We start from the raw sequence: 9,147 nt of genomic DNA, 5'->3' as shown, positions 1-9,147 counted from the left end.
AGTGACATCAGAAGCTGCACACTTGAGGGGTGCCTGGGTGGCTCAGCGGGTTAAGCGTCCAACTTCCGCTCAGGTCATGATCTCACGGTTTGTGAGTTTGAGGCCCGCATCCGACTCCATGCTGATGGTGCAGAGCCTGCTTGGGATTCTCTCTCTCTCCCTCTCTCTCTGCCCTCACCCCCACCCCAAAATAAATAAACTTAAAAAAGAAGAAGCTGGGGCGCCTGGGTGGCTCAGTCAGTTGAGCATCCCGACTTTGGCTCAGGTTATGATCTCATGGTCCGTGAATCCAAGCCCTGCGTCGGCCTCTGTGCTGACAGCTCGGAGCCTGGAACCTGCTTCGGATTCTGTGTGTGTGTGTCTCATTCTCTTTCTCTCTCTCTCTGCCCCTCCCCAACTCATGTTCTGTCTCTCTCTCTGTGTCAAAAATAAATACACATTAAAAAAAATTAAAAAAAGGAACTGCACACTGAGGGAAACACGTGTAACTGAAATAGTCCATCCAAATCACTAAACAAACAAGCAGACAATATGGGCAAAAAGCTCTGAGAAGGGGTAGGGGAACCTATCGTTGCTACATTGTAATATCTCAGTTTTCAACATCACCAAAAAATGAGACATTTTAAGGAACAGGGAAATATGATCCATACAGAAGAAAAAGCAAAAACACAGGCAACAGAAACTTCCTTTGAGAGCACCCAGATGTCTTAACAAAGACTTCAAAGCAGCTATCATACATATGTTCAAAGAGCTAAAGAATATCACACTTAAAAAATAAAAGGTATGGTGGCAATATTTTCTATACCATATACCAACAAAGAGATACACATTATATTTTTTTTAAAGACCAAACTAAGATTATAGAATTGGAAAGAATAATAACCAAAATGAAATATTCACTAGAGGGGCTTAACAGTAGACCTGAGATGGAAGAAGAAATAATCCGCAAACTTGAAGGTAGATTGATAGATTACATAACCTGAAGAACAGACGGAAAACAAATAAAGAAAAATGAAAAGAGCCTTCGAGAAAAGTGGGACATCGTTAGGCACACCGATGTACATATCATGGGGGTACAAAGGAGAGAAGAGAGGACAAGGAACAGGAAGATATTCAAAGAAATAATGGTTGAACACCTTCTAAAGTTGATGAGAAACGTTATACACATCCAAGAAGCCCAGTGAACTCCAAGTGTGATCGACAGAGAGAACTTCACTGGGAAATTCTATCAAACACTTAAGAATTAATTCCCATTCTTTACAAACTCTTCTACTGGAAGAGGAGAGAACACTTCCCAAATCATTCTGTGAATCCAGTATTACTCTGATGTCAAAGACAAAGACAACTAGAGAAAAGAAACCCACAGGCCGATATCCCCGATGAATATATGTACACAAATCCTCAACAAAATGCTAGCACATCGAATCCAGCAACATAGAAAAAGGATGAATTACCAAGTGGGATTTATTCCAGTAAAGCAAAGTTGATTAACTCAATTGGTGAAACTCAACTAATATAATATACCATATCAAGAAAATACAGGACAAAAGCCACGTGATCATCTCCGTAGATGCTGAAAAAGCACTTAACAAAATCCAAAACCCTTTCAAGATAAAAACACTCAAAAAAAAAAAATCCAAGATAGAAAGGAACTTCCTGGTTAAGGACATTGATGAAAAAGCCATACCTAACCTTACACTTAATGGTGCATATTCGTTTACATTGATTCTGTAACAAATTATCACAAATTTAGTGGCTTAACCAATACAAGCTTATTATACAGTTCTGGAGGTCAAACGTCCAACATGGATCTCGTTGGGCTAAAATCAATGTGTCAGGAGGGCTATATTCCTTCTGGATGCTCTAGAGTAATATCTGTTTTCTTGCCTTTTCCAGCTTCTAGAGACCACCCACATCCCTTGGCTCACAACCTTCTTCTTCCATCTTCAAAGCCAAAAAAACACTGGGCAAGGTCCATCTCATACTGCCTTCTCTCTGGCTCCCCCTCCTCTGCTTCTCCTTCTACTTTTAAGGACTTTGCAATTACATTTGACTCACCCAGATAATCTAGGATAATCTCCCTGTTCTATACTTATTAGCAATCTGCAACTTTAATTCTCCTTTGCCATGCAAGGTATACATTTGCAGGTTCTAGGATTAGGATATGAACGTCTTTGGGGAGGGAAGGGGCTATTATTCTCCCTGCCATGGTAAAAGGCTTTTGCTTTAAGACCAGGCACAGGACAAGGAAGTCCATTTTCACCATTTCTATTCAATATCGTATTGGAGGTTCTAGCCAGGGCAATTAGGTAAAAACAAACAAAAACAAATAATTAGAGAGACAGAGACAGAGAAATAGAGATAAACAGATAGACAGATAGATACATGACATCCAGGTTGAAAAGGAAGAAGCAAAACTAATTCTATTTGCTGATGACATCATCTTTCTATATATCTATTTATATATCTATATCTATATTAAAAAAAAAAGAGACCCACAGCATCCACGACAAAGACTATCAGAGCTAATAAAGGAATTCAGCAAGCTGGCAATGAAATTAAGAAAACAATTCCATTCACAATAGCATCAAAAAGAATAAAATATTTAGGAGGAAATTTAACAAAAGGTTGCAAAACAGGTAGTCTAAAAACCCCAACACACTGTTGGAAGAAATTAGAAAACACTTAAATGAATTTAACCCCTTGTTCATGATACTGAAGACAATATTGCCAACTTGGTCTGCAGACTCAATGCATCCCCCCAGCAAAATCCCAACTGTGTTCTTTTTTTTTTTTTACAGAAATTGACGAGCTGCTCCTAAACTTCCTGTAGAAAACAAGCAGATCCAGAATACCAAAAACAGTCTTGAAAAAAAGAACACAGTTGGAAAAAAGAATTCACATTTTCCTATTTCAAAACTTTGTAAAAAGCTATAGTAATCAGGACTGTGTGGTCCTGGCATAATAAGGGTAAATATATGAATCAATGGAATAGAACTGAAGAGTCCAGAGCTAAACCATCTTATTTATGGTCAACTGATTTTTGGCAAGAATGCCAAGATAATTCAATGGGAGAAAAAATAACCAGTCTCCCAGAAATGGTGCCAGGACAATTGGATGTCCACATGCAAAAGAATGAATTTATATCCTTTCCTTACATCATACATGAATCTACAATAAGAACGTTAAAATACTACTTAGGAACAAAGAAGGCTACGTAGTATGTTCTTGGGTGGGAAGACTCAATATCATAAAGTTGCCAATTTCCTCTGGAATAATTGTAAAATTTAATGACATCCCAACAAAAATGCTAATCGATCTTCCCCCCCCCACCCCACCCCCTGCCTGAAATTTACAAAAGCTACTTCAGAATCTCAAATGGAAAATAAGCAAATTCATCCAGGAAAATCCAAAGAACAATAGAAGGAAAATGGCCAGGCTAGATATTAAAACATATCTCAAAGCCTTAACAATTTGAGTAAATATGGGCTTTTTAACAAACGATGTACGATCGTTGGGTAGCCAGATGAAAAAAATAAATGAAATTGAACCCATGTCATAGGCTGTACCCCATGATAAACTCCAAATGGGGCAAATATAAACTTTTTTAAATGAAAACTATAAAAGCACCAGAAAAAGACACAGAAGAACTCTTACAACTTTGGAGAGGAAAAGAACTTTCTAACTATGTTTAAAAATACATAGGGCGCCTGGGTGGCTCAGTCGGTTGAGCGTCCAACTTCGGCTCAAGTCATGATCTCACAGTTCATGAGTTCGAGCCCCACGTCGGGCTCTGTGCTGACAGCTCAGAGCCTGAAGCCTGCTTTGGATTCCGTGTCTCTCTCTCTCTCTCTCTGCCCCTCCCCTACTCATGCTCTGTCTGTCTGTCTGTCTGTCTCTCTCTCTGTCTGTCAAAAATAAAATAAACATTTAAAAAAATTTTAATACAGAAATCACAGAGGAAATGAATGATAACCTCAACTACATAACAGCATTTATTTATATGGAAATAACCAATTATATCTTCCCGGTGACTCTCTGGGTGGAGTTATCAATATATCCGTAATGATGATGTATTATTTATGTGATTTAAGAGACAAAATTCTTCAGGGGAGCCTGGGTGGCTCAGTAGGTTAAGCGTCCAACTTCAGCTCATGTCATGATCTCACAGTTGTGAGTTCGAGTCCCACGTCGGGCTCTGCACTCACAGCATGGAATCTGCTTGGGAGTCTCTCTCCCTCTCTTTCTGTCCCTCCCCCACTGGCACTCTGTCTCTCTCAAAAATAAATACTAAATAAATAAACGCTAAAAAAAAGTTTTATTTATAAAAAAAAAAATAAGAGACCAAAATTCTTCAAAAGGTGGAAGCAGTGCAATGGTAGCCCTTACAGATCTTTCAACCCAAACTGTTCTGTTCCCTAAAAATCAACCACAGAGCCAGAGTAGACTGAGAGGCCCCCTCAGCCCCTCCTTTGGAGGACCCATTCTTTCAGTGGCCCATTTACTCAACAAACCCTCACTAAACACCTCCTATGTCTCAGACACTACATTTTATAGGAGCCAGGTTGGACCTTCATGAGAAACAATATGGTGTGTGATGAAGGACAGCTCCAGCCTTTCCCAGCTGCATGACCTAACATAAGTTAGCTCACCTCTCTCTTCCCCAGGTTTCTTATCTGTAAAATGGGGACACTAATCATACTTACCACCACATGAATGCTCCATGTCAAAGTGCTTCAAATGGATTTAAGCACTTCAGAAAAACATTTGGCAGAATCTTAAAGGAAAAAAAAAACAAAACACCAGGCTTAATTCTATTCCTAAGAATGTATCTGACAGAAAGTACCCATATGCTCACCAGAAGACGTATAAAAATGTTTCTAAAGGCATTACTCATGAGAAGCCATAACTGGAAACAAAATCCCAAATGTTCATCCCACAGGAAATGGATGACTGATGGCATATGTATACCGTGGAATATTATGCAGCAATGTAAACGAACAAACTATAACAATAGAGTTGAGCCTCATAGACACAGGGTTGACACAAAAGAATGCAAACTGTATGGTCTCACATATATAAAGTTCAAATAGGCAAGATTAGCCTGTGGTGTTATAAGTCAGGACACAGGTTACCCTTGAGGGTGAATACTGCTTTGGATGCTGCCCTTTGGATACTTCTTCAGCTGGGTGTTTGCCATATGGGGTGTTCTCACACAGAGAAGACAAAGCATGCTCTTTCAAATCCAGTAAGTGAAGGGCAATATGCCAACAGACAAGGCAAGTTGGTTACAAGACAAGGACGGCTTATGCAACTTGTGTACTTTACCCACAAGATACTCATCAATTTTGCCAACGATTCACTTCTGTTTCTCTAGAAATGGACGACTGTCTCAGTCCTACTTTTATCTTTACATTTTTGGTAGAGACATGGGTACAGAGTAATATTTCTTTAAGAAAAACCACAGTGCATGTATGATGAAATGTAACAATCCCAGCATCAGGGGCGATAGGGAGTGGTGGGGACTGGGGCAGCTGGACAGCACATGTTCTACTTAATGTGTGCAAAACACTGTGTAATTTACACCAGAAATAGGAAATACCTAAACGTCCAACAATAGAAGGATGGTTAAATAAATTCCCTCACTTATTCATTCAACAAATCTTATTGACTGTCTACTCTGTGCCAAGTATCATTTGGGGATGTGCACACCCATGAGAAAACAAAATACTCTAGACACATGCTTAGCGAAAACTAAAATACCAAACTATACAGAGCACACACTTTAACGCTCATCATATGCCAGGCACCTCGTACATCTCTTTCCAGTGCATGTGGAAACCAGTCTCCTCCTAATTTCTGCAAGTGTCTATAACTCACTTCAGAGAAATAAACAAGAAGCTCTTGACCTCCAGGAGCCAGTGACCCTGGCACTGTCACCCAGGCCTTGGTAGTTTCCGATGAACACAGACAAGTCACAGAACACTGACATCAGACAAGTCCACCCGGTGACCGTGATGGATTCATGCAAAACCAAGACCCCTCCGTAATCATGTCTGAACACAGACGAAATATGGAGATGGTTTGAGTCACCATATAATGACCCAAAATGGCTAATATGAGTGACTGCTGCTTCTTTAGCCTCTGTCTACTCCCCTGCTTCTAAATAAGATGTGTTAAGAATTCCCCTCCTTCCTGAAAGCATCCAATCCAGAGCAAAGCCCTGCTTCACACATCCTTGATGTCTTCTTCTGCTTCTTCCCAGCCTTCCTGCCTTCGACTGTGTTGTCTAGACTTAGCTCTGCCTCAGCCCTGTCGATCTCTGCCATATGAAACCCAATTACTTTCGGCCTCTTGCTAGTTCAGAAACCTCGCTGGGGTGCAAAGGAACAAGAGGGAGGGTCATGCTGCTCCTGGCTCCCAGCATCCACCCCACCCCATTGCCTTCCACACCATGTATGCCCCACTACACACACACTTACACACACACACACACACTCCATGCCCAGCCTCCTAACCCCACTCCAGTGGCTTCTCCTGCCCAAATCTGAACAGCCAAATAGGTCTGACCTCCCAGACCCTCCCCCAGAACCATGGTGCATAAACTGGCTCCATCTAATGGCACTGAGATCTACAATCATCGCATGATTATAAACTTTATAATCAAGAAAGCACTTTGTGATTTTCCTAAACTTAATGAAAATGTGCATTTCGGGGGCACCTGGGTGGTTCAGTGGGTTGAGCATCCGACTTCGGCTCAGGTCGTGGTCTCGCGATTCATGAGTTCGAGTCCCACATCAGGCGCTCTGATGTCAGTGCAAAGCCTGCTTTGAATCCTCTGTCTCTCTGCCCCTTCCCTGCTCAAGGTCTCTCTCCCTGGCTCAAAAATAAATAAACATTAAAAAATTTAATATAAAAAATTTATCTTAAATCTGCATTTCTGCATTGCAGTCAGGCTTCCAGCACCTGCCCATTTTCCAGGGTGTTTACTATGTATGGACTCAACTGGATAGGGGAGGAAGATGGGGAATGTACAGCAGGCAGGTCCTGTGATCAAGGCTCCTACATGATCTCAGGGTAGGGGGGGTGGGAATGGCAGGAGCCCTAACACTAGAAGCTATTGTTATCAGTGTCCCCATAGAGTTAAGTTCCGGTGAGCTCTTCCCGATATGACAAGAACTGAGTTAGCAGGAGGTGTGTATTCTCAGCTCATCTTCACAGCAGCCCACAATGCTGCTGCTGCTGGAGAATGGGGTCACTCAGTATGTAACCTGAGGCTCAAGAGCATGAGCTCTGGCTTTTGTGGAGGGAGCCAAGATGGCGGGACAGCGTGGAAGTTTCGTGTGTGTCTCGTGTCCACGAAATACAGCCAGACCAACACTCTACCATCCTGCACACCTAGAAAACTGATCTGAGGGTTAACACAACAATCTGCACAACCTGAACCACAGAATTCAGCAGGTACGCGGCGCAGGTACTTGGGGAGAGATAAGCTGCGGAGGGCAGGGGGGGTGCCTTTGCGACGGAGACGGGGGACAGAATACGGGAAAAGCACCCCTCCCCAAAAGCAGCTGGAGAGAAAGTGGAAAATTGGAAACAGCCGCAGGGACTGAACTAAAAAGGGAGAAAGGAGAGGGTTTAAATTCCATTAAGACTGTAATAAACAAGGGGAGCGCAAAGGCTGCAACTCCCCAGCTCGATACCTGGCGGTGGGTGCTCTGGCGGGAAGGGCGAATCCCCAGGAGCAGAGCGGGGTCCGGGAGGTTCTCGGGCCACACGGGGAGAAGCGGTTCCACGGCCGGAAGGACTTCCCCTGGAGGCTGTGAGGCCACCTGGGCCCAGCAGACCCCAGAGAACGGCCCGATCGCTGGTGCTGGAACGAGGTCGTTAAGGGTGAAGCCTGGTGCCAGATGCGAGTTGCGATTTTCCATAATCCCTGAAAGGCTGCTGCTGCGCTAGCTCGCGAACTTTTTCTGGGGCGGCTGGCACCCGGCCGCGGTCTCTGGGCTCCGGCAGCGGCACGGTTTGGCGAACTTTCCTGGGTGCGGCCGGCGTCGGCCGTTGCCCGGGGGAGACCCGCCCGCAGAGGGGCGGAAGGGGCCGAAGCGGCAGCCCTTCGGAAGTAAGGGGCCGGGGAAAACAGCCGCGTCTGAGACAAAACTCGGGAGAGAGCGACTGCCTGGGGCCTGGTCACGGAGAGGCAAGAAGCGGGGAGCGGACGAGAGCTGAAGACAGAGGACGGGTGCGCGACTGCTGATCGGGGAGAACAGACCGGGTAGCTGGGTGGCGCCATGTCACCGCTCCCGCGCATGCGCATACGCACCTACGAGCGCCACAAGAACCCACCCCAGGAGGCTAGCGGCGCCATCTAGTGGAGAGCGGAGCCGTTACACTGAGCCCCGCCCAACCGGGCCAACCTCGCTCTTGAAGAACACACGTCTCACCGCCTGCTGAGTTTATGGACCATAAAGCGCTTCCTAGTCTGACTTCTAGGGGAAAACGAAGCAATTTCAGTCCTACTTCAATCTGTTAGCAGGTTCATCTATTCAATTTTCTTTCTTTTTTTTTCTTTTTTCTTTTTCATTTCTTTTTCTTGAATACAGAAAGAGAAAAAATTCATTTTTATTTTCAATTTTTATTAAAAATATTTTTCTTTAATTTTTATTACTATATTTTTTACTCTTATGTAAATTTTTTCAAGTTCTGTTTTGCTTCCATCATTTTATTTTAGTCTACTTCAGTGTATTCACCTTTTCAAATTTTCAAAAGATTTGCTTTTTTTCTTTTTTATCTTTTTCATTTATTTTCTTTTTCTTGAATACAGAAAGAGAAAAAATTCTTTTTTATTTTTAATTTTTATTGAAAATATTTTTCTTTAACTTTTTTCTACTATATTCTTTCCTTTTGTGTAAAATTTTCAAATTCTATTTTACTTCCATCATTTCAATTTAGTCTACTTCAGTGTATTCATTTTTTTTCAAATTTTCAAATGATTTTCCTTTTTTTTTTCTTTTTTCCCCCTTTTTTCTCTAATCTATCAAGCCACTTTCAACACCCAAGCCAACACACATCTAGGATCTAGCATCATTTACTCAATTTGGGGGGGGGGTTAACTTTTTAATTTTAATATTTTTTAAATTTTAATAT

This window comes from Acinonyx jubatus, chromosome C1 (assembly GCF_027475565.1).
Source record: "Acinonyx jubatus isolate Ajub_Pintada_27869175 chromosome C1, VMU_Ajub_asm_v1.0, whole genome shotgun sequence".
NCBI lineage: Eukaryota > Metazoa > Chordata > Mammalia > Carnivora > Felidae > Acinonyx > Acinonyx jubatus.
This window is presented reverse-complemented; position numbering follows the sequence as displayed.